The 27,248-nt window shown below is 34.0% G+C and overlaps 1 long non-coding RNA gene across 2 annotated transcripts; it reads right to left on the reverse strand.

The window, feature by feature from the left end:
* Nucleotides 1-1,885: 1,885 nt before the first annotated feature.
* On the reverse strand, nucleotides 1,886-26,890 carry LOC149546138 (uncharacterized). 2 transcript variants are annotated; one of them, XR_016354323.1, is made up of 4 exons: nucleotides 26,669-26,890; nucleotides 26,218-26,261; nucleotides 25,767-25,818; nucleotides 1,886-2,221 (listed from the first exon to the last, which is right to left on the reverse strand). It is a non-coding gene; the product is annotated as an uncharacterized LOC149546138 (long non-coding RNA). The 2 variants fall into 2 exon arrangements; XR_016354322.1 differs by lacking the exon at nucleotides 25,767-25,818.
* Nucleotides 26,891-27,248: the final 358 nt, after the last annotated feature.

Here is a 27,248-nt window from a genome sequence, read left to right on the forward strand (position 1 = left end):
CAGCACATTCAAATGATAAAGAAGATTCACTCACAGTTGCTGTTTTGTTCAACAGCAATGATTTTCAAGCTGATAAATCACTAGAAAATAAAGGTTGGGTAAATGATGTCTCATTTTTTAAAAACTGGTGAATGTCCTTTACATTTGGATAAGGCTAAACGGAGGTATTTTCGTTTACAGTCTATTCCTTACGTTCTATTGAATGATGTATTAGTTAGAAAAGACATCAATGGTGTCTTATTACATTGCATTGACGTTGATCAAGTGAAAAGAGTACTTACAGATTTTCATGATGGAGACTCAGGAGGTCATTTTGCCCCTAGAACTACAGCATGGAAAATTATGCGTGCTGATTACTATTGGCCTGAATTATTCAAGGATTGTTACGCATGGTGTAAAAAATGTGTTAAGTGTGCACTTTTTGCAGGAAAGGAAAAGCTTTCAGCTATGCCTTTGCAGCCAATTCAAGTTGATCAGCCTTTCATCAAATGGGGATTGGATTTCATAGGACCAATAAATCCACCCTCCAGTGCTGGACATAGGTGGGTACTCACAGCAACAGATTATTTTACAAGGTGGACCGAGGCCATTCCTTTGAAAGATGCAACCGAGATGTCTGTTTTAAGTTTTTATGAAGATATGACTACTAGATTTGGTTTACCTGAGTCTATAATATCAGATAATGCTTTGGCCTTTGTTGGTTTGAAGATAACAGAGTGGGCTGTAAAAAATGGCATATACCTAAGTACATCCTCGAATTACTACCCCCAAGGAAACGGTTTGGCTGAAAGCACCAACAAAAATCTGATAAGGATTATCAAACGAGTAATGGAGGATAATCAACGAGTGTGGCATTCTCGTTTAAAGGCTGCATTATGGGCAGATCGTATAACCTATAAAAGATCCATAGGAAATTCTCCCTACATGCTAGTTTATGGAAAAGAAGCTCGATTGCCGCTGTCTGTTGAACTTCCAGCCTTGGATATTGTGCATCAATTACAAATGTTTGAGGAAGAAGACCCTATGGCTGTACGATATGCAGAACTGATGGAATTAGAAGAATCTAGAAGGAAAGCTATGGAAACAATGGAATATCATCAGCTTCAAGTAAAGCGAACTTTTGATAAAAAAGCTTCTTCTAAAAATTTCGATGAAGGAGATGTTGTTTTAAAATGGGACGTATTGAAAAACAGGCCAGGCAAGCATACGAAGTTTGATAAATTCTGGAGTGGACCATTCATCGTCACCCAATGCAAAGAACATAATGCATTCCAGTTGTCTAATATGGAAGGAGACGTGCTGCCGATTCCAGTTAATGGAATCCACCTCAAGCATTTGTTTTGAGGTATGAACTATCAGTCCCATTTTGTATATTTTATTTTAGTCTTTTAGTGTTCAATAAGTGCATTTCTGCATTTCAGTTGTGTTTTCCCTAAAGCGCTGTCCAAGCGCATTTTTCAGTTTTGTTTTCTTCCTGTAGGTTTTAAGTTGGTCAAGTTGCTGGTTTGTGTTGATAAGCTTTCATAAATTGCCCATCTCATTCACGCACGCATCAATATATGGATTTAAATGAATACACATACCTAACAAATACATGCATACACACATACATAATGTTGCAGCTAATCAAGTCTCGCTGCCAACATACATACATGCATATCCACATGTCTGCTATTTATATGCATTCATTCAAATCCATCCATTCATCCATGCATTCAAAACTCAACCAACAGCTCTAGAAGTCGCGTCGTGTTAGGTGCTCGGATGCATTTATTTTTTAGACTCTATTTTTGCCCAATGGATTTGTTAAGGCAACTGATCCAATGTCTAGCAGGCAGTCAAACAGCAAGAGGTCGCCAAAAATGTTGCTTAATTTTAACACATGTTAAAATTCTGACATGAAAAATTTTATTTTGATAAAATCACATTTCATTTTGATATTTGAAAGAATATAAATGTCCTTGTATTTTTCGTCTCTTGAATATACAATTGATATTTTACCAAAAATAATGAAATGTTGGAGGCAAAGTATTTCACACAAGTCGTGAAAACAATTGCTATCTTTCATATGTACTCAAAACAAAAAAAATGAAACATATGGGAGAAAGTCAGAGATAACCAGTCATTGCCTTTCAGACTTTGACTGGTTAGATGTTCTGTTGTTACATTGTCGCCCGTGGTACAGCTCTCGATCTGGTAAAGCTCCTGGTTCATCATTCCCCTGCAGGTGAAAAAGGTGGGGTTAGATCTTTTTGATCTAAGCAATAACTAGTTACCTACAACTACATTCTTGCACATGTTACATTTCTCCTATTCTGAATACATACAAAAGATGCAAAGCATAATGTTTTAGAAAGGGACGTATTATTTTGATACGAAAACTTTCATTATAATCAAACATAGGTATGTTCAGTTTATAAGAAATAACTGCAAAATACAATATGGAATGGATTATGACTGTCACGAGCCCGTGCTCGAACATCATAAAATGTTCTATTTATTGTTTGTGCATATGCTGTAAGTAAATAGGAACGACTCTTTAAGTAATACAATGCAAGGGAATGCAGGGAGCTATAGTTGCAGAGAAAATTCTTGCGTGTCTACATAACAGACACAAGGAATCTATATTGCAGACCATGATATCTTCCAGAAAATCCAACACAACAGTTACCAGCAGTTACAGAGAAACAACAGAAGCATTCTAAACTGAAAAGGGAGTAACAAGCACGAAGATATGCACACATACTTTATCACTATTACTGTGGAATGTTTTAAAGCTCATATCAGACGAAAGAAATCAAATGATTACAGCATGCTTGAATCAATGTGGAATTTAAAGAGAAAATCTCATTTAATATACAGATCAACAATGTATTTTTCTGGCATTTCTCTCAGGTACTCGTAACAGAATCTGCAAGATTAGTACACAAAGCATGATAAAAGACGAGCATTCAGTCAAACACATACAGAAATCAGATTAGCAAACACATGTTTTCTTTCATAAAAATGGCATCTTTAAGGTAAGAAATGCCCAGATTGTGTTACAAAACTCTTATTAGACAGCAGTAAGAAGTGTTTTTCATTGCATAAAAGTAATAATCCGGAAAAGGAAATGATGAAATTTGAACACATCAAATCGTGCCAGCAGTTAAACAAAAATTGTTTATCAAGCCATATCAAGTTTTGCTGCTCGAATCTGCTACAGTATGCATGAATGAATAAAATAACTACAGCTAAATGGTTATATATACCAGTTTGAAGCTAAGGGTGCAAAAGAAGTAATAAGACTGGAACACAATAGAGAACCCTTTTAGCACATAAGGGCAAATGGTAAGCACAGTAAAACCCTATGTGTCAAGTGTTTTTTAGAACACAAGCTACAGCCTGAAATAAGACGAAAGTAACAAATTTATGTATGCAAAAAAGGAGCCAAATCTCAGTACAGTAGCAAACCAAATGCTGTCATTTTGATGCAGAAGTTTCCAAGAGAAATGATGATAGACATTCAATAAAAACATCAAGTGTTACATCCGTTGTTACAGGCAAGAAAGGGACTCAGTAGAAGAGGAATTTATTTTTCTCAAATGAAATTGCTAGTAAAGGGGTTACGGCTATTGAGTGGAACAGATTCCCTTGCAAAAAACGCATCTGTTATTTACAGTCACAGATCTACAGATAAAGGCAAAAAAACGTGTTTCAAACACTGGTTTTAAAAGCAGCTGTTACAAAAAGCATTTCTCATAACATTTTATAAATACCCCATCATATAACCGAAGCATGTATTTCAGAAGGGGAACGTGCTCCACAAAATCGTGCTTCACAAACAGCAAAACGTTTTTAAAAAATAAAATAAAAACGTTACCTCCAACCGTAAGAAACCATGGCGACTCCAGAACAAAAGCAAGAAAGAAAATTCGTGTTTCCAGCACTGAGTCACGACAGAGAATGAGCTAACAAGGTTTTCCAAACGCTACAGCAAACTGGTGACGGCAAGCAATGGTTTCTCTCTCAGCAAACCCCAGCCGACTTCCCTCTTTTCATAAAGTGAAAAAAACGCAAATGAAGATGGAGTTTTTAGGTTTTTTCAAAACCGACAAACACATTTCCATATATTTTATGAAGTTTGAAATCCGACACCAAGATATATCAGCATCATCTTTTGATGCATTTATAAACTCATTTATTTTAATAATGTATTATTTTAGCCAAAATAATATATTATTATATTATTTAACTTTTATTGATGAGTAATTTGTAATGTAAATTTGCAAAACTTAAAATGTAATTAGTAATAATCAAATTGATGATATTATAAATCAATTGATTATTATTAAAATTAAGCAAATTTAAGTTAAATAAATCTATTTTCGGATTTAGGAGAGAAAAGGGGGAATTTAAGTTGATCTTATGATTAACAAATCATTGTAGCATGTGTCTTTTAGACTAAGTCCTAGAGTCTTGTTTTTAGAGACTTAGTAGCTTCTTTTAAAGTCTATTTAAGGCTTTTTGAGTCTTTCCAGGACTGTGGGTCGAATCTTGACTTTGTCGTAGCTTTTTTAGGCCATATGTTGATTTTTTGAGTCTTTTAAGGGCAATTAAAAGTGAGTCATGGGTTCTGTTATGACTTGGTGCAGTTGTTAAGCTGTGAGTCAGCTTTTTTGATAGGTTTTGACTCCCTTATTGTAGCCTTTTTTCCTGATTTTGACCAGGAGTTTTGGTATTTAGTTTTCTAAAAACTGTAATACCAAAGATGGATGGATACAGTTCTGGAGGGAGAATAGATCATTGTGACATCTTACTGTCCTTTGTATACTCATTTTTCTGAGTTGTATCTCTGAAGTGATGTTTTTTCGACCTTTGAAGGCATAATACAGTTGGCAGAATCTATTTTGGGACTCATTGTTGTGTGCAATACAGGTGATTTGATGTTATTTTTCTGTGTTCTATCTAGAACCTCTAAAGTCTATGTCTCATTTTCGCACTTATATGTCTTAGTAAAACCTCTATGCATAGGTCATAAGTCGTGCATTTTAATGAAATTATATTGATTATGATCCATGTCTTTTTGATATTATTCATTAAAAGCCCTCTCCTGAAACACTTTTATGCAGAGATTTTTCATCAAAATAGTATTCTCAACTGTATGTCATTTCATTGTGCTTTTAGACATAAAATCATTTCGTCTTGGTGTATCACCTTTCTAGTTCAGATAGTTCTTTTCCATTTTCATATTTTCTCTTTCCCTTTCCCTCACAAGTTCATACCATAGGTGAAATATCATAACATCATACAGGAACCGGCCTAGAATCCGGAGGTTCAGTCGCCTGAATAGTTTACCCACAAACTCGTGATTGTTCCAATGTTTCATCAGAATTTTTAAGTGTTTAAACGCTTATTTTGAGGGTGCAAATTCTGGTGACAACAAGAATATCATGTGAAATTGAGTTAGTTAATTATAGTCGTTGTTTATTTCTTCATATCATGTGAAATTGAGTTAGTTAATTATAGCCGTTGTTTATTTCTTCATGATCATGTGAAATTGAGTTAGTTAATTATAGCCATTGTATCGATTTATTTATCATATGAAAGTGAGTTAGTTGATTATAGCCGTTGTATCAATTTATTCATGATCATGTGAAAATAAGTTAGTTAATTATAGCCATTGTATATATATGATGAGCATGTAGAGTTAGTTATTCTAACATTGATGAAATTCCTAATGGTCATTTGATGATTTTAATTAGCAATTTATAAATCTTGAATTGATGTCTTGGCGAGAATGTTGTTTTGAATGATTACAGGAAGAAGACTAAAGGGGGGGGGGAAGCATTGCTAAACGGGGTCATCGGAAGGGGATGGTCAAATACTTCAGTCATCAGAAACAACAGGTTTGACCTAAAACTATCTTGGCAAGGTTACTAGGACTTGGCAACATATTTCATGGTGGAACCGCATGAGCTATAAGTGGAACATTATAATAAATAATGTAAAATTCTTACCTTTAAAGAATTATCAAATATTAATATTATTTAATTATTATTTTACATTCTCAAATATGATCATACGTAAATAATAATAAGATGACACCGTTACATTATAAATAATAATCCAATGATGCCACCCTATCATTACATACACATAAGCATGGATGAGAAAATATAATAATAATAAACTAATTATAACTTTTAAAACTCCTCTTTCTTTCTTTCTTTCTTTCCCTCCTTTCTTTTCTTTTAAGTCGATTTGAATGACTTTCGAATATAATCTTGTAACTAAAGGAAGTCGTAGAGTCAGGCTCGTTTCTATATCATAGACTTTCATAATCATTCCTTTTTCATTATGTTTTTGAACTCTTTGATGCTAGTATTCTTCAAAACTACCAAGCTCAAAACCTGATACCTTGCTGTCCGAACCATACTATTTCATCCTTGCCGCAGGTCTCTGAACAGGAATGACGTCTTTTGTTTCAAGCGCAAGCTCTGTCCCAAAATCGTTGGAGTCACATAAGCCATCTGCCGTAACCCAAGTATTCCTTATGATCTTTCCTGTTAAGTTAAATACGTCTCAAACAGAATATATTTCATTCACTGCCAGTTCCTTGTTAATACATTTCTTAGTGTAACGTCAGTAGTGTATGTTGATAGAGACACTGAATCCTTAATAAGATATTTGTAGTTTCATCTGAATACAAGGATAGTAAATAGATGTATTCAGAATCTTTGGTGTAATCCATAAAATGATTGTTTATGTAATCAACCATCTCAGTTTAAAATCAAATACATTTAGATATATAATCTACAATGGAGATCTTGAAATCAGAACAACAAGGAATTCACCAGGCGATGATGCCAGTATATGGTGAAGAAAGTGTAAAGTAACACTGTGATTATAATTTGATAGCACCTAGGAATCATCGGCTTGGTAGCCTAAAAATGGTGAGGAGGTGTAGAGAATCTACAAAACAAGAATGGCATCAGAATTAATAAATAACATGTTAAATAATAAATTAGCTCATGCATGTTCCACTCATGAAGAATGTTGTCAAGCCGAGTGGTGGAGATCGGGTTTGTAGACCCAATTTTGAAATCCTTGGCCAGGGTGGAATTAGGCAGATTTTCCAAACAAGTGATCTTTGTTGATTGTCCAGAGGCTTCAGTTATTTTGGCGAATAACTATTGGGACTTCAACCCACCTGAATACTCTGATGGCTGGACTTATGAATATCCCAAGCCTGATCCCGAAGTAGGGAGGACCATTCTATTAAATTAGAATAAGTGGGGATAAGTAATGGTCCGCGGTTGAGAGGTTAAGCCTATGTCAATGCTTCTCCTCTCACCAATGCCGAGGCTTGGACAACAAGTGAAAGAAGTTTCACAAATTATACTGTATGTTCTTTAAACTTCTAAATGTTTAGTTATTTCATTTCAAGATGAAAGTCATTTACTTTACAAATAGCTATTACTTTAATTAGAAGAAGAAGTTATATGTTCGCATTTATCTCAATTTGTAATTTGATGGATACTTCATTTCAAGAACATCAGCTATTTAAATTCAGTTGAATATTTAGAAGTAGTTAAATGATTGCAATTACATAATATCTCATTTTGTATTTTTGGGTATTTCATTTCAAGAACATCTGTTATTTATTTTCAGTTTAAACAGTTGATGGAAATCATAGTCATGTGAAATGAAATAGGAAATCAGTTGAATTAAGACTTAAACTTGTTTAGGAAAATCGGTATGTTACACAGTCATTATAAAAACAAATCTCCTTTATGCTTGAGTGGGGCAAGAGATTAAAGCAATGTTGTTAAATGTAGCCAAGTTCAAATAGTTCAGCCCAACAACAAAGATGTTGAGCTTGAAGCTTCGCGAATAGAGGCAAGGAAAGCAAATATTGTTAATTTCTAAGATCACTACAAATGTACTAACAATTGCCATTGTATTTATTATGTTCCAAATGCAAATGAAGGCTTATAAATATGAGAGGAGGAGAAATGTCTCATGAAGAGACATGTCTCTACAGTTAAATATCACTAGTTAACATATTAATATAATAGTAATATAAATAACCATATATGAAACTCATCTTAAGCATATATGTAATATTTTAATATGTTAACCATATATGTAATATATTATTATATTATTATATTATAATGCATCTAATATATATTATATTACATATATAATATACATTATATAAGATATTTATCTTAAAGATGATTTACCATCAACAAGGTATCTCATGTTAAAACCAATCCGACAGAAGCTACAACCTTATCTCATGTTAAAATCAATCTGATAGAAGCTACAACCTTAACACTCCCTCTTAGCTAGGGAGGATTTATAGAACACATGCTCTCAAAATATGAAGAGATATCATCTCAATATGATATTTAATTCAATATGAGGCTAAATTCCTCACCTTCCATAACACACAATTTAATCAATTTTCATAACTCTAAAACACCACCTTAAGTGTGGTCTATAATAGTAACCTATGTTACAAGGTTCGCCGAATTTTCGGCTTGAAATTCGAAATTCGGCGAACCTTAAAAAAAAAAAATTTAAATCAAAAAATTCGCCGAATTGTTCATACGACTATTATTTTGTTGTCGTTTTGCATAAATATTATTTTATTCTGGGCCGTTTTAGGGTTTTCGACTTAAAAAAGTTATTAAAAAAGGCTTTCTGTCATTGCAAATTATTGGGTTTGGTGTTCGCTGTCTGAGGCTTCTAAGGCTATCATTTGAGCACTGAAGCTGAAACGCCCACTGGTCATTTGCTGTAGAGGCTGAAACGCCCGTTTATAACTGCTGCTGGGGCTGGAAAATCCGTCTCCAGGTTGGACGCTGGAGTGCAGGCTAGACGCTGCAATGAGTGGTGATTGTTTCAACCTCACGCGAACGGCAGAGGGAAGAGGGAGGCTCACGTGGACGGCAGAGGTCTCAGGTAGGCAAAATCGTTCGCCATTGTTCATTCCTTTTCTTCCTGCGTCCTACGTCCTACGTCCTGCGTCTGCATTTGTTTTGTAAAGTTTTATAAATGTTATAACATTATAATGTTTTAAAAAAATTGTTTATTATTATTATTGTTATGAACTTATTGTTATAACTTTTAAAATTTGTTTATTTAAAAAGTTTTAAAAATATTATAATACATAAAGAGTTATAACTTATAAGCTATAAATATTAAGATTTAAAAAAAAAAAAGAATATTTTAATAAAACAATATTAGGTTATTTTAATATAAAATATTAAGATTTTAATCATCAAATAATATTAGATTTGTATTTTAATATAAATATAACAATATTTATCATAAAACAATAATAAACAATAGAATTTTATATATATTAAATTATTATATAAATTTTTAAATTAAAATATTATATTAATATTCATAAGCTATTAATATTTCCTTTGCGTAATTATTTAGCCGTGTATGTATTATTTATTTTTAAAGCAAAGTGCAAAATAGTTTGACTTAATATCATTATTTGTTATTAATAATAAATATTATTAATTTATTTATACTATGTACTTTTTATTTATTATTTATTATTTGTATATAAAATAAAAAGCTAATGTATATTAAAACATTAAAAAAGTATTATGTATTTACTTTATATTTTAAAACAATTAGATTTTACTTAGTTTTTAAGTTTAATATTTTTTAATTTTAGAATATTTTAATTTTTTTTTAAGAGTTTAAAAGGTTTATTTTAGTATCTAGTTAAATAAAATAAAGTTTGGTATTTATTCATATTTCATTATAGAGTTTGAAATAATTATTTCTTATATTTCCTTTTCACGTTTTCAAGAAAATATTGATTGTTTTTTAATATTAATTTTCTTTTGCATCATGTAGGCTGTAATTGAATGGCTCCGAAAAAATCAAAGTCTGAAGTATGGAAATATGTGACAAAAGATGGTGCTAAACTCTATTGTACTAATTGTACGAAAGATTTTACAGGAAGTCTAACAAGGGCAAGAGACCACTTACTTGGTATCAGTGGGGGTACAGGAGGAGGTGTTAGAGCATGTCCAAAGGTCACTGATGCAATGGTAGCTGATATAGAGAGAGAACTAACCCTTTTGAGTGAAGCTGATCGAAAAAAGATACAGAAAAAACAAAGAATTCAAGATGATGTGTCTAAGTTCACATCTGTGTCATCCTCTAGTTTTCTCAAGTCTACATCCACAGGTTCAATGAAACAGAGTGGAACATTAAATAGCTTTTGGAAACCAATAGAGAGACAAGAGGTTGATGATGCATGGGCTGATTATTTCTTTACTGGTGCTGTCCCGTTCAATGCGGCAAGGAATCCCCATTTCCGTAATGCAGTTGTGAAAACAGCAGAGTTCGGTAAAGGCTACACACCTCCATCTTCAGAAGCTTTGAGAACAACTCTTTTGGACAGGTCCAAAGGCAGAGTGACAGGAAAGTTAGATGTGATCAAAGCCTCTTGGAAGGCAACAGGTTGTACTATATTGAGTGATGGGTGGTCAGATATATGTCAGAGGCCTTTGATTAATGTTTTGGTGGCTTCCCCTGAAGGAGTTGTGTTCTTGAAAGTGATTGACACGAGCGATCAAAAAAAAACTTCAGCATATATTTTCCAGATATTAGAAGAAGCTATTATTGAAGTGGGGGTAGAAAATGTGGTTCAGGTGGTTACTGATAGTGCAGCGAATTGTGTGGGAGCTGGGAAGCTGATTGTAGAGAAGTACCCACAGATTTATTGGAGCCCATGTGCAGCCCATTGTTTGGATTTGTTGCTTCATGACTTGGCCAAGTTCCCATGGATACATGAAGCAATTTATAGAGGGAGATCAGTTGCAAATTTCATTAGAAACCATCGTCTCACCTTGAGTCTTTACAGGAAACATGCATCGAGAGAGTTGTTGAGGCCTTGTGACACAAGGTTTGCTTCATTCTATATCACATTGAGGAGAGTAATTGAAGAAAAGGCAGCTTTGAGATCTGTGATTTGTTCTAATGAGTGGGAAGGTTCAGCACTTTCTAAAAGTGCTAAGGGGAAGAACATAGAGCAAATCATTTTAAACAGCAATTTTTGGGAAAGTGGATCAAAGGTTTTGAACATATGTGGTCCAATTGTTGAGGTTCTTCGTATGGTGGATGGTGACGCTCCTTGCCTTGGCATGCTTTATGAAAGCATGGACCGTTGTAAAGAATCCATTCAGAGAGCATCGAAGAATGTGGAAGCAGACTACATGGAGATATGGGAGGCAATTGATTTCAGGTGGAAAATGATGCACACACCTCTACATGCAGCAGCTTGCTATTTGGAGCCCAAGTTATTTCGTATTGATAGACAAAGTGATAGTGAAATTATGGTAGGGCTTTATGATGCCATTAGCAAGTATGAGCCAGATCAAAACACTGCAGCTTTGATCAGGGACCAATGTTGGAGATACAAGAAAGCAGAAGGGATGTTTGGAATGCAAGCAGCACAATATGACATGACACGAGCTGAGGTAACTGGGTCTAGATGGTGGATGAGCTATGGGGCACAAACTCCTGAACTACAGCGCTTTGCTATTAGAGTATTGAGTCAGGGAGCAAGTTCATCAGCATGTGAGAGGAATTGGAGTTGTTTTGACCACATTCATTCTAAAAAGAGGAACAAGCTGCTGTCCGAAAAGTTGGGAGATCTTGTCTATGTTCGTAGCAATTTGAAATTGCTCATGAACCAATCAGCAAAGGACTCCACATCTTCCTCACAAAAAGGAATTTTAGAAGACATGGCAACTGGACCTCTAGAGGAACCAGACTTCTTGGATGATGAGCTCAGTAGTGACACTGATGATGATTCTAGAGTAAATCAGCCAAGTGCTCTCGATAACTTGGAGCTTTTTTGAAGTTTAATAGTATTGACTTTTGACTATAATATTTTGACAAGAACTATCTTTGTATTTTGCTAATTTTGAGCTATTTGAAGTTCTAAACTTTGAAGTATAAAACGCTGATCTATCTTTTGGATAGTAAAAGAACTTTGTAATCATGATTTCACATGTTTCTTATGGGTTATATCTTATAAATGTGATATCTTTTGTTGTAATGATTTCAAATCTATTTTGTAATCTCAAACTATTCTGATTATATATTGGATATATTGTTAGACATGAAAAGATGTTTTCTATTGTAGTTATGAATTGAAAAGTTCCTTGCATTAAACTCAAACATATAATAACAAACATATAAATTTATAATAATAATGATAAATAACATATTTTTTGGAGAATTACATGAGGCGAATTTAATGTCGAATTTTTTTTCGAGTTTTTTGACTTGTCGAACTTCATCCGAACTTCATCCTTGTCGAACTCGAACTCGAACTCGAACCTTGTGACTTAGATAGTAACTATATCATGGTGTCCGACAAGATCCGGCCCAAAAAACCATAATAAGTTGGTTATCATGGTGCCCGGCAAAATCCGGCCCAAAGAACCACAATAACAGGTCTACCATTTATAAGATCGCCACCTTACAATGGTTTCCTTCTGTCTATTTGTTATCATGATTTCTAGTACTCTGGAATAACAATTTAATCAAGTCTGACATGATAACAGGTCTACCATTTATAAGATCATCATCTTATGATGATTACCTTCTATTTATATATGTCAATGAAAGATCCGCACCTTTCATTACATATCATATGTGAAACAGTAACCACCATGAACCCAGTCAAAGGGTGGTACAAATGTTGTCACCTTAATTTTCTCTCACAGAGATGAGTGCATTACAAGGAGTTTCACTTAGAACTTCTCCTCATAAAGAAGATATCATTCACAAAGGATTGCACCTCAAAAATTCTCCCTCTAAACAATGATCCTGGGAAGTCAGGTCCAATAGTTACTCCCATAGAGACTCTCTTCCCCAAGGATTCTTGTCAATTTCACTCTGATATCTAATTTTCTAGTGATAAGTCATCACTTCCTCATGATATACATAGGAGTGGGCCCATCAAAATCATGCAGTTACACACATGTATTTCTAGACTCCCTCCAAGTATCAATCTTCTAAGCTCTTGTGTTGCCTTTGAAAAAGTGTCATACTCCCTCTTAATGTAGAAGAATCTCATAATCTCAATCATCAAAAACATTTGCTTCAAGAGCCTCACTTTATCCATCTTGATCATCAGGGCCTTGGAGCTACTATCATTAGATTGAGTCTATACAATATTTGGTAACATATGTAAATTAACAACCTTCTTTTCCTTTGCACATGAAGATTCAGAAATTGTCCTTTTAGATTATTTGAGAATGGAACATCTCCCCTCTAAATAAGGTTCAAGTGGGAATGGAATATTGACTATTATTCCCCCCATAATGTAATATTTCCACTCATTCTTATATTGTTGAACAATTTTGTATCAATTATGACCAACTTTCTCTTTTCGTCCATTAAAGGTCCAAATATTCATTTAGCTTAATGGTAGAAGCGAAATGTCCTTCCATTTTCTCAAACTCGTCCACAATACACTAATATCTTGATTGAGTATGATTCTACCACATGTATGGATCTACAACTCATATGTCGAGTTTCATTCATCAAAGAGAGACTCATAGATGATTCAAATGAATTCTTAAAAACTTCATTAATGTCTCACAACTCAATTTCCTTTGTTCATGCAAAGGTATTTGTTTGATCTTTTTATTAAACCTATATTATGCACTTGCAATTTGTGTATTCCAAATTTGTATCATAAGTGAATCCATCACAATGTGGTTTACTCCCTCTGAATTAATATGATCAAGATCACGAAAGGTTGACTAGATCATATCTTCTATATTCTTCCTCTCTTTCAAGGTTGCCTGAAATGTCAATCTCCCTCTGAATCTCAATCTCCCTCTTTTCTTGCAAGAACATTCTCGAAGGAAAAGATCAAGGCACATAGCTCTTATCAGAATAAGAGAGAAACTACAATAATAAATAGTTTGCATAATGATATAAGATCATTTCAATAAAATTAATATATATGCTCAATATTTAATCTGTCTTTTATTATTTTCTTATTAATAAATATGTCTTGGATGCTTTTTCAATATACAAATACTCATTAATTAAAGACATATTTATAATGAGCTAGGTAAGTACTTACCTTAATCTATGTCTTCTATTATTTTCTTATTAATAAATATGTCTTTGATGCTTTTTCAATATACAAATACTCATTAATTAAAGATATATTTATAATAAGAGAGACATACCCTATAATATGATTTACTTTAATAAACAAATTCCATTTCCTTATTGTCATACTAAGTTAAACTATTATTTAGATTGAGATTATCCCATTCCAATCAAGTTTGAGGTTGACTAAACCAGTTGGCTCATGAAGACTCTTCTTTTATCTTAAAGTTAAAGGATCGCTTTAGATGAAATATTTTTTCTTGTGCATAAGATCTCGCTCCATCAGTGCATTTTCAGGTAATCATATCATTGCATACATAGTCCTTGTCCATTTCCTCTATATATTTAGAGGAAATGAGGGAATATTGTTCTATAAGTCTCTGCCACCATAGAAATTTAGCCACATCAATAACCGTAGGCTGCCTTATCGTTTGGGACATGCATCACACTTGCTAAGGAAGTGATTTGAAGTAGAATGTGCAATCACTGGGCACTATTATTCATAAGATCAAAGTTTTGGTATTGTGGATAGATATTTACCAAGAATAATACCAGATGACATTCACTAGTTTCACAGTGAATTGTGTGGACAAATAGCAGTAACTGCTGCAGATTATTACCATACATAGCCTTTTAAACCAAGTTGTCACTGCTTTCAATGGCAATAAACAACGTGACTTCTTATTTTCTTAAATCAATACTTTTCATTATATATTGTGCCTATTGATGCTACTGTGATGGGATTTCATGAATCTTTCAATATGTCTGACATATAGATGGTTTACTCTTATGACTACCTTGTTGATTTTTAATTTCTGATAATATTGAGTAGACGTTTTCATTCTCACTGTTCTTATGTCACATTCACTATTGGTCTTTCCCAACTTCAGACTACACTTCCAAGTTAATATGTTCTACAGAGATGCATGCTGACTCTTTATCTAAACAGAAATTGCATTGGTAAAGTAAGGAGCACGTCTAAAACCAACCTTATTATTCTCTGCGCTGGAAACAAAATATTGACCATAACCTTTAGATTATAATTCCATAAACCACAAACTTAAGGCGGAGTCATATGTGCATCAGTATTGTCATCTCAGAGAGTATGCATGAAGTGTAAATTTCTTTAATCCATGGCATCTACATTTAATATTGCCGACCTTGTGCATGTATCCAATGTCTCTGTGACTGGTCTTTGCTATAAGATATGTATTATCATCTTCGTTTCTAGTCCTTTCAGATCAATGAATTTCCTATGTCTTGAAATTATTTATCCAACATTCTTCCAATAATTAAGTAGTTGATGCGCCCATCATGAATGACTTAGTAGCAAAAATCCGTTAACTTGCAAAGTCATTCCAAAAATGAATCACAGGCCCATTCTACCGTGACTGCCAGACATGTTAATCTATCGTATGCCAACTTCAAAGGATTCTCTAATTATGAATTTATCCAATATGCACCCCCATAGTGTATATTCTGAAGAAGTTAATCGATGGATTGGGCCCACCAATTGAAGTCAGAGTAATAATCTCCTAATATTTCCCATCCAGCACATGGGTTGATGATTCTTCGAGAATGTCTTCAATACAAATTTTAGAGATATTCGCTAATATAAATCGCTTCCATAAAGAAGTTATAGTGAATAAGTTCCTTGCAAATCAATGATCAAGTGTTTTGGAATTAGTATAGTCGGGAGACTATTGTATGTGCACTAAATATTTTCTTTATACAACATGGTGTCTCTCATATTCAATATTTGATATACTCAATATGAATTCTTATGTCAGTGCATTATTTTGAATGTTTCCAAATCTCACAAGCCCTAGGAAAGCAACACTACTCTGATACCATGTTAATTTCTAGGATCACTGCAAATGTACTAACAATTGTCATTGTATTTATTATGTTCCACATGCAAATGAAGGCTTATAAATATGAGAGGAGGAGACATGTCTCATGAAGAGACATGTCTCTATGGTTAAACATCACTAGTTAACATATTTATATAATAGTCATATAAATAACCATATATGTAACTCATCTTGAGCATATATGTAATATTAATATGTTAACAATATATGTAATATATTATTATATCATTATATAATAATATATATAATGTATAATATATATTATATTACATATATAATATATATTATATTACATATTTATCTTAAAGATGGTTTACCATCAACAAGGTATCTCGTGTTAAAATCAATCCGACAAAAGCTACAACTTTAACAAATATCAACTTAAATTTTAACTAAATGTAGGTAATCAAGTAGATTCAATCAAATCAATTGAAATATATGCATGGAAACTTGAGATAACTCAGAAAGTCCTAGAACTTGGGGAATTTAGATTAGTTGCAGTTATGACTCAAGTATCATATAGATTTGACCACTCTACCAAATCCAAAAGGGTTGCAAATACGAACCAAAAGTGAGAGTGTGACTGCTAGCTACGCATCCAATCCCGACAAATATATTACATACTAATAATTAAGCAATGGGCATGTTCTATCAGATTTTGTGCAGCTATTAACTACAAGGGTTATATAAAAATGGAAATACAAATCTATTTCATGTATGATAGACCCCCCCAAGTATTTGGCCTCTACTTGGTAGAAAGAAAGGTATGGGCTTGTGTAAAATGGATGCTAATGTCCCATTAAAGAATTTTATATTAGAGTATGCACTGGCTTTCTTGGTCTTTTATGATGAATAGTTTACACTCTCTGGTATCCTCACAGACTTCGCTTTTTTATTAATATTTTACTCGCATTTGGAGATTTCACTAAAAGTCCTAAAACAATTGCGAATATCTATTTAAAGATGTAATGTAAAAAGTGGAAGAAGTCAATCAAAATCACAATCTCAAATTGAAACTTTTCTTTCCTCAATTGCCACCACTTGGAAATGTGATCATAATAAATGATCTAGCAAACCAAAAATGTTGTTGTTGGAAACATGAATGCTAATGATATTCCTATGAAGGAGTATTATAGAAACATGATTAGATCATTATCATGATGATATGTTACATTGATGATTATGCTTGTCATTGATGTCAACATAGCAGTTTTCTATGGTATCTAAGAGAAGAATAGCAGAAAGATCAAGTTGGTACGGATAGACAGTTGAGTACTTTCACTAAGCAAGGTTAAAGGGAGATACTACTAACTGTCTAGTATATGCAGCTAATCTCGGAAGCATAAGATATTAAGTCTGGAAGAAGTTATGCAAGTTTCGGTGAAGATTGTTCTGAAATAGAGTTTATAGAGGCATGTTCTGGTAAACTTGTTATATCTCTTAGTAGAGTTGTTATTCTGAGAAGCCGAAGATATAGATGTGAAGAAGACATGTTGGAGATGACGTAGCTAAGCTCGCTTGTCATAATGTCACATGTACGGATAGATATTTAAGTTACAAGGTGAAAGATTAATGTTATCGCTAAGTGTAACATGTTCTTAATGTGGTCCTATAATAATTAATTGAGAAGGTGTAACAGTCGACTCAGGGAATTGTTTTATGCATTCAATATAAAGGAAGGACATTTTCCTTTATCATAGATGGAAGCAAGAGAATGATTGTAAGAAGCACGAAGTGCGGAATGTGAAGATAAGCAGAGCAGAGCGAAGGAGAAGGAAACTTCATTGCCGAGGTTTTATTGTGTGATCCAAAGTTTGATACTTGGATCTAAGGTTCCTGACCTGGTCTACAAGGTCTGATAGTGATTGGTCTAGTTGACGAGACAAAGGAAAGAAGTACAATACATACAATTATTCTGCAAGGAATAGTTGAGAGATCAGTTGGACAGTGAGTTTAGTGGTCTTGCCCAGAAGTTATTTGAACAGTGGATCATTCTATCTTCTACAACTCCTAACAGGGTTGGCACAACTCCTAGCAGGGTTGGATTCTTCTAACAAGGATTCAAAGTCTCCTAACAGAGACTCATATGTACTAAATGTTGTAATAGACTCCTAACAGGGTCCATCCTCTAACAAGGAATATTTATATTAGTATATCATCTTGTAGGCATCATTCGCACCGGGGTTTTCCCTCTGATCAAGAGTTTCCCTAGTTAACATATCTAGTGTAATTGTCTGTGTGCATCTTGTTATGGTTGTTGTTTACTTTGGTTGAATGGTTAGGATTATTTAAGGTGGATAAATGTTTTGATTATTGGATAACTAATTCACCTCGCCCCCCTCCCCTTTTAGTTATCTTGGTGGACTATTGTTTCTAACAATTGGTATCAGAGCATCAGGTCCTTGAAGATAAAGTTTAACAACTTTGGGAGATCCATGGCGAACATATTCAGAAAGGATAGTCTGAAGTTCAATGGAACAAATTATGGCAGCTAGAAGGAAAAGATGAAGACACATCTATAAATATGTCAAAAATCCAGTATTGCATTCTAAGAATCCACAAGCACATTTCTATCAAGTATCAAATGTTGAGATAGAGTTGTAGAAAAAGAAATTAGATTGAAGTATGTAAGCACCAAAGAGCGGATTGCAGATATTTTCACTAAGCCTATTTCCAAAGAGACTTTTGAGTATTTGCAAGGTATGCTAGGGGTTATGCCCCTTCCTAAATTAGAGTAGATGATGCAAGAGTGCATTAGTCCAATGTAACAAAGAACTGTTATTTGTTTGGACTGAATGTTGATGCTTCCTATATGGGGGAGTATCTATGATGAACAGAGTCATTTAAGACTCTTGTTAAATGTTGTTTTTAACAGTGTCTTTGGACACTCAAGCGAGCCAGAGATAGTTGTTACAGAGATTGATGGTTGCTGAAAGCTTTGACATTGATGTCAATGGGGGAGAAGTACAGCATGAAAAACAGTTTTGGAGAAGATAACAGTTTGGCAAAAGTAATAGTTTGGGAAAAGTACAGCCTAGAAAAAAAGTTTGATAAAAAGCACATTGAGGTATATCAATGGGAAAAAAATTGGTGAAGAGGATTTGCAAAGAAAGGTTAACAGTCTTTTGCAGTTGGTATTTTTGGAACTAGATGTTTTTCATCTACGTTGTCATCAATGCCAAAGGGGGAGATTATTGGAAACATGAATGCTGATGATATTCCTATGGGGGAGTATGGTAGAAACATGATTAGATCATTATCAGGATGATATGTTACATTCATGACTGTGTTTGTCATTAATGTCAACATAGCAGTTTTCTGTGGTATCTGACAAAAGAACAGAAAGATCAAGTTGGTACGGATAGACAATTGAGTACTTTCATTAAGCGAGGTTAAAGGGAGATACTACTAAGTGTCTAGTATATACAACTAACGTCGGAAGCATAAGATATTGAGTTTGGAAGAAGTTATGCAAGTTTCGGTGAAGATTGTTCTGAGATAGAGTTTACATATGCATGTTCTGGTAAAATTGTTATATCTCTTAGCAAAGTTGTTATTCTGAGAAGCCGAAGATAAAGTTGTGAAGAAGACATGTTGGAGATGACGTGGCTAAGCTCGCTCGTCATAATGTTACATGTACGGAAAGATATTTAGTTACAAGGCGAAAGATTAATGTTATCAATAAATGTAATTTGTTCTTAATGTGGTCCTATAATAAATAATTGAGAAGGTGTAACAGCCGACTCAGGGAATTGTTTTATGGATTCGGTATAAAGGAAGGACACTTTCCTTTATCATGGATGGAAGCAAGAGAATGATTGTAAGCAGCACGAAGAGCGGAATGCAAAGATAAGAAAAGTAGAGCGAAGGATAAGGAAACTTCGTTGCCAAGGTTTTATTGTGTGATCCAAGTTTGAAAGTTGGATCTAAGGTTCGTGACCTGGTCTACAAAGTCTGACAGTGATTGGTCCCATTGATAGGATAGAGGAAAGAAGTTAAAGTACAGTACAAACAATTATTCTACAAGGAATAGTTGAGAGATCCGTCAAACAGTGAGTTCAGTGGTCTTGCCTGATCTAGGTGGATCTTGAAGACCTCAAAAATTCAACCCACTCAAAATCTCCCAAAATTGACCTCAATGTATAGAGCACAGTGAAATGTTCCTGAGACAATCTGAAGTGCGTCAAAAGGAGTTTGTTTGCTCAAGATATGTGTGGTCAAATTTCAGGTCAAACTAGTGAACCAAGCGTTGACCAAATAGGTGAAATTGGACCATCTCAAAAGTGGTCAACGATGGATTTTAAATTGAAGACCTCATTGAAAGCTTTCCAACACATTTTGAATGGACAAAATTTGAGCTCGTATGCAAAAGTTATGGCCAAATGAAATTCTCCATGGTGAAGTTATTACAGATGATGTCAGCATGACGTAGCACCACAAATACAAACAAAACAAAAATTAGTATTGCAAGATTCGAACCTCAAACCTCTACCATTTCATTACAGCTACTCACCAACACACCACAAGTAGATCTTTTAGAAATAATGTGCAGTTTGTTTCATTTAAACTAAAGTTTCGGCTTTTAATGTCAAAAAATGGGGACACGTGGGTAAGAAGCCAAGATGCATGGCTTCTTGTGCCACCTTGAACTTTGCAATTTGAAATTGCGGCCTTAATTTTTGGGATTTGAATGGAGGATTATATTGTTAGTTGAAAAAGAGAAATAGCATATGCTATTTAGGGTGTTTTTTAGTAGTGAGTATTCGTAATTTTGTGAATTTTAGACATTTTTTGCTAGTAATTTGGCTAGTAATTTAAGATTTAATGCAACCTAAATTGCCATATTTTTATTAAATTTAGTTCTAAAATATTTTAAATCGCTCAATAATTTATTTTATTAAAAACTTTAAACTCAAAGATTCGCTACAATATTCGATAAATGATTAGATTTGATTCACCTAAATATTATATATTATCGAAGAAGTTAAAATTAATTCATCAATAATTATCATGATTATTAGTTCCTTTAGGGATATATTACCAATATTTAGTTTTTACTGTTGATTTAAAATATAATGCCATTATCCTCATAATTTCCATGAGATAAAACATGTTCAACTTTGATTTGTAATATTCCATGATCATTAGCGAACTTCCCATTATTATTGAGATTTGCCAATATGTTCTACTCAAAAATTATGATTCCAAAATAATCGCCAATGTAAATAATATTTAAAATAAAAATCGTCAATAAAAATAATTTGGTTTTTCAAAATTATAAAAGATTCACCAATAAATTAATTTCTTTTATTTGGAGCGGGGTTTTTTAAAGTTTACCTTAATGTTGTTATAAGGAGATCCAACCTATAACCTCCTACTTCCGATTTATCCTCACAACCATTTCATTCATAGGCGGTTGTCAAACAATTTCAGATTTTGTATTTGTAACAAACAAACTTCAAATAATTTTAGTAGAGGTTATTGATTTAATAAGGGAGATAGTTTAAAATTGAGAGATATGGTTTTATCCTCATATTAGTAAATTGTTTGTATAAAAGGGGAGATATTCTTTGTAAATGAACAATGACTCTTTGGGAAAAAAATTAGTCCTTGGGGAGAAAAAAGGAATTGGATGAGTCTTTATAATTTTCCAAAGAGGAAATTTGGGAGAATGCTCTAGAGAATTAAGTGGTCTCATACTCTGAGATAAAAACTTACAATTCTCTTGAGAAGATTTTTCACAACATTATGTCATTATTGTAAAGGCTTAATGCCCATTGAGAGAGAGTTGCAGTTTAATTGCTTAGCATTGTAAAAAGTGGCGAAGGAGTTGGGCACGAATATGTTGCTAGCAAGTTCTTGTCATCGTAGTGTAGAAGCGGGAAGTAGATTGTAATTTCATGGAAGACCATGATAATGTATGAGTTTTGCATCATATAATGACATCGATCTTGCAAGTTTGCAGATCCGGAGACATAACCAAAATCCGGTGAACTCCGAAATCAAATCCTTTGTCTCTTGTTGTTTCCAATGCATGTTTCTTTTTACTTAGTTATTTTCTGCATTTCTAAGTATTATTTGCTCGGTTCACAAACAACATCAATTACAATCTTTATATTAAATTTGTATCCTAGTTAATCTTAAAATTGTAAGTGATTCATAACAAGGAGTTTACAAATCAAGTTTGGTATCAGAGCTAGTCTAACAAGTTACAGGTTGTGAGATACTTGGAGCAAATTCAATCAAAGTGAGGAAAGATGGCTTCACACAAGGAAAATCATTTTTCTTTTGCCTTTGATGTAGAGTTTTATAAGGTATTCATGGAGATGAAATCCAAGATTGATGAGATGTACGAGGAATGGAAGTCTAAAAAAGAAGGCTTCTTGAAGGAAGCTAAAGATGCAGATTTGGTGAGATCTCCTCGTTCTTCTTATTCTCTTCCTTATTCTCTTGGTGATTCTCAGAAACAATCTCAAAATGTTGGAATGAGATTGTCAACCAAGATGGGCAACAAAGGAAAGGACCTCGGAGTTCATATGGTTGAACCTGTGAAGCTGAAAGCTAGACTTCTCTATGCAAGATTGGGGGTTGGTCAAGGAGAATGCTCCCATGCAATGGATGCGAATAATTCTCCAAATAAAGAACAATCTGTGAGAGGAAATGGCACATCATCTTCAAGCAGTGGTGACACATGCAAGATGTCCAAGAGAAGAGCGAACACAGATTCTTCTCGGCATGCATGCACCAAGGGTGACCATGAAATTAATAGAAAGCCTAGTAAATCCAATGTTTCTTTTGATGTTAAGAAAGGTGGCAATGTAAAAAGTTTATGGTTTAGAAAACCGTGCACATTTTGTGGGTTGAATAACCATAGTGTTGCCAAGTGTTGGAAAAGAATGACTTTGTACAAGAAGGTCAAGTCAACCAGTAAAGAGGCAATGCATACAGACCCATCTCCAAATCAGAAGAAAGAGAAGGGCAAGAAAGGTTGGATGTTGAAAACACCTTTCTCTTACTGCCAGAAAGGTGGACATCAACAAGCTAACTGTTGGAAGCTTCATCTAGAGATTTGTCCAAAGAAGGACAAGAAGAAGATTGCAATTGATTCTCTGTTGATGAACATTGGGCAAATGAAAAGGCTCATTTATGTGAGAAAAACTTCTTCACTCATGTCTGTAAAGGTGGGAAAACAAGGTGATTCGAAGCATGAAAATGATGTAGTTGCTTGTATGCCTAACCATCATGTGCTTCAAGGATCATCAATGCCACAACATGAGGATTTGTCGTGGAAACCTATTACGAAGATTTAGAGTATTGTTAGCTCATTGTCATTATCATCTTTGTATTTGTTAGTGTTGCTAATGTGTTGTACATGGACAGTAGAATGAATACAAAATAATGTGGGAAAAAGCAAATGGGTAGTAATGTGATTGCAGTTTTTATAATTATTATACAACTTTTTGGTGAAGCGGGTGCACTAATGAGGTGGACAGATACTGGACAAGTGGGAAAATGTTTCTATCACTTAGTATCTGATTAAGAAACTCTTGGAGGTCTAAAAGTTCCTTTAGTGGGGAGGAATGATCCAGGTGGATCTTGAAGACCTCAAAAATTTGGCCCACTCAGAATCTCCCAAAATTGACATCAATGTATAGAGCACGGCAAAACATTCCTGACACAATTTGAAGTGCATCAAAAGGAGTCTGTTTGCTCAAGATATGTGTGGTTAAAGTTCGGGTCAAACTAGTGAACCAAGGTTGACCAAATAGGTGAAACTAGACCATCTCAAAAGTGTTTAACAATGGGTTTTAAATTGAAGACCTCATTGAAAGCTTCCCAACACATTTTGAACGGACAAAATCCGAGCTCATATGCAAAAGTTATGGCCAAATGAAATTCTAAATGGCGAAGTGATTATAGATGACGTAGCATCACAAATGCAAACAAAACAAAATTTGGTATTGCAAGATTCGAACCTCATACCTCTACCATTTCATTACAGCTACTCACCAACACACCACAAGTAGGTCTTTTAGAAATAATGTGCAGTTTGTTTTATTTAAACTAAAGTTTCAGCTATTAATGTCAAAGAATGGGGACCCGTGGGCAAGAAGCCAAGACACATGGTTTCTTGTGCCACCTTGAACTTTGCAATTTGAAATTGCTGCCTTATTTTTTGGGATTTGAATGGAGGATTATGTTGTTAGTTGAAAAAGAGAAATAGCATATGCTATTATAAGGGGATCCAACCTATAACCTCCTACTTCCGATTTATCCTCACAATTATTGCATTCATAGGTGGTTGTTAAAACAATTTCGGATTTTGTATTTGTAACAAATAAACTTCAAATAATTTTAGTAGAGGTTATTGATTTAATAAGGGGGATAGTTTAAAATTGAGAGATATGGTTTTATCCTAATATTAGTAAATTGTTTGTATAAAAGGGAAGATATTCTTTGTAAAGGAACGACGAGTCTTTGGGAAAAATATTAGTCCCTGGGGAGAAAAAAGGAATTGGATAAGTCTTTATAATTTTCCAGAGAGGAAATTTGGGAGAATGCTCTAGAGAGTTAAGTGGTCTCATAGTAGGAGATTAAAACTTAGAATTCTCTTGAGAAGATTTTTCACGACATTATGTCGTTATTGTAAAGGCTTAATGCCCATTGGGAAAATTGCAGTTTAATTGCTTAGCATTGTAAAAAGTGGAAAAGGAGCTGGGCACGAACATGTTGCTAGCAAGTTCTTGTCATCGCAATGTGGAAGCGGGAAGCAAATTGTAACTCTATGGAAGACCATGGTGATGTATGAGTTTTGCATCATAGTAATGACATTGATCTTGCAAGTTTGTAGATCCGGAGACATAGCCAAAATCTAGTGAACTCTGAAATCAAATCCTTTGTCTCTTGTTGTTTCTAATGCATGTTTCTTTCTATTTGGTTATTTTTCGCATTTCTAAGTATTATTTGCTCAGTTCACAAGCAACATCAGTTACAATCTTTATATTAAATCTGTATCCTAGGGAATCTTAAAATTGCAAGTGATCCATAACAAGGAGTTTACAGATCATTGCCCCATAAGCTATTTGGATAGTGGGTCCTTTGTCTTCTACAACTCCTAACAGGGTTGGAATCTTCTAACAAAGATTCAAAATGTCTTAACAAGAACTCATATGTACTAAATGTTGTAATAGACTCTTAACAGGGTCCATCCTCTAACAAAGAATATTTATATTAGTATATCATCTTGCGGCCAATGGATACGAGGCAACATATATGCACCCCTCCCAAGTGTTAAATAGTGGAAGTCTTTTATACTTCCATTCAATAATGGTGCATATATGTAGCCTCGTAGACAGCACCCATCTTGTGGGCATCATTCCCATCGGGGTTTTCCCTCTAGTAAAGGGTTTCCCTATTTAACATATCTGTTGTAATTGTCTATGTGCATCTTGTTACAGTTGTCGTTTACTTTGGTTGAATGGTTAAGATTATTTAAGGTGGTAAATGTTTTGATCATTGGATAACTGATTCACACCCCCCCCCCCCGGGTTATATTGGAGGACTATTGTTTCTAACAGTTGTACTAATTGATTACAATTGCGACACAAATACTAAAAGATAAACTTAGGAATGGAAAGATATGAAATACATATGGGCCTTGAATTTCCTGTTGTGCTTCAAAATATATAATCTTTGCTATTTATGATCACTGGAAACTGTTCTTACCAGTGCCATATAGAGTTGTGTTGCTAGCCGCATATACAAAAGACAAATTCATCTGCAAGATATAGATAGTTGATTTGAGATGGATATCCAGATTCCTTTCAGAAGACTACAATTGTATACATTATAATTAACAGACTTTAAGAATATTTTAACCGTACCTCAATGGCATCAATATATTTAATTTTGGGACAAACATATGAACAATTATCACATTACATTTTTTTTTAAATCATCATTCTTTAGGAAGACGCTGATATTCACTTGCCAGAAAGTAGTAGCACCACAATTTGGAATAAAGAACAAAATAACTCTGGAATTAATAATTATAAAGTGGACAATCCAACAGTAGTAGCTGAAGCTCTAAACAACACAATATTTATTACTATCTTCTAAGAAACAAGAATCAAACGATAATCATAAAACCTGTAAGCGCAGGGCCAGAAATACTCACAGTTTTCCAGTTCCAGCCAGCAGGCAATAAGATTAAATAGGTCCCTGCAATATTGTTAATTGAAAATCAGATTAAAAGGATATTCTATTGATTCTTACATTTTGGAAGCGCATACACCAATACCCTCCAAACACTTTCATCAGCAAACACTAGTGAATAGGAACTATAAAAGTATATGTGAGGACTTAATTGAAAGGGATTGACTGATTGCTTACCCTACAGCCCATGTCATAAGAAAGGCAAGGAAGAAAACCTCTTCAAGTTGGAAATAATCCAAGGCATTTCAGAAACTACCCAGAATAAAAAACTGAATTTACGACTTACCTTGTTGAGAATTACACGCATGTCAAAGAACAGGTGGCCCTATTCAATTCAATGTAAATTATAAAAATGCAGAAGAAATCATGGGGAAAAACATTTGTCCTCTATTCGTCTTAAGGTGTGGACAGACCTAGCATGAGTGGAAGTCGGAACATTCAGATTCAATTACTTTCCCCTGTTTTGAAGTTCTTAATCTCGGTATCAAAGCTATGTCACGGCCAATTGAATCTGCTCAGCCTTGATGAATTATTCAAATTTTCATCGCTGATTTCTGCAATTACTAGAATGCTCCGTCTCTTCAGACAGACACCTGTTGCGGCTACCATGACATTTACAGCGGGAAAAACAAACGGCCACATTTGCTTGTTTTTGTTCGAATTTTCGTGATGTTGAAACACTTTTGTGGGGTAACATTTAGGGAAAAGTTGTGCCAATTAACTCTAATTGTGGTTAAATTTGGCAACTCTCTTATTGAGCATATGGAGCTGTTTTGATAAGAATGTAAGATTTGGTTGATCATGTGAGTTGATCTATTTTTATGTACTTTGTTGAAAAATATAGTTATTTATTAAATTTAATTACATGACATATTTAAAATGAATAAATGGTAGGGTTTTTATCAGTGTATAAGGAAGATCCTTAATTCGCTTGTCCCAATCTCTTTTAGGACTCCTCAAGGGTATATTCTAGGTCTTCCTAGGGTTCATTCC

The sequence above is a fragment of the Cupressus sempervirens genome, chromosome 7 (genome assembly GCF_028749045.1).
Source record: "Cupressus sempervirens isolate cs-2001-9-10 chromosome 7, ASM2874904v1, whole genome shotgun sequence".
Taxonomy (NCBI): Eukaryota; Viridiplantae; Streptophyta; class Pinopsida; order Cupressales; family Cupressaceae; genus Cupressus; species Cupressus sempervirens.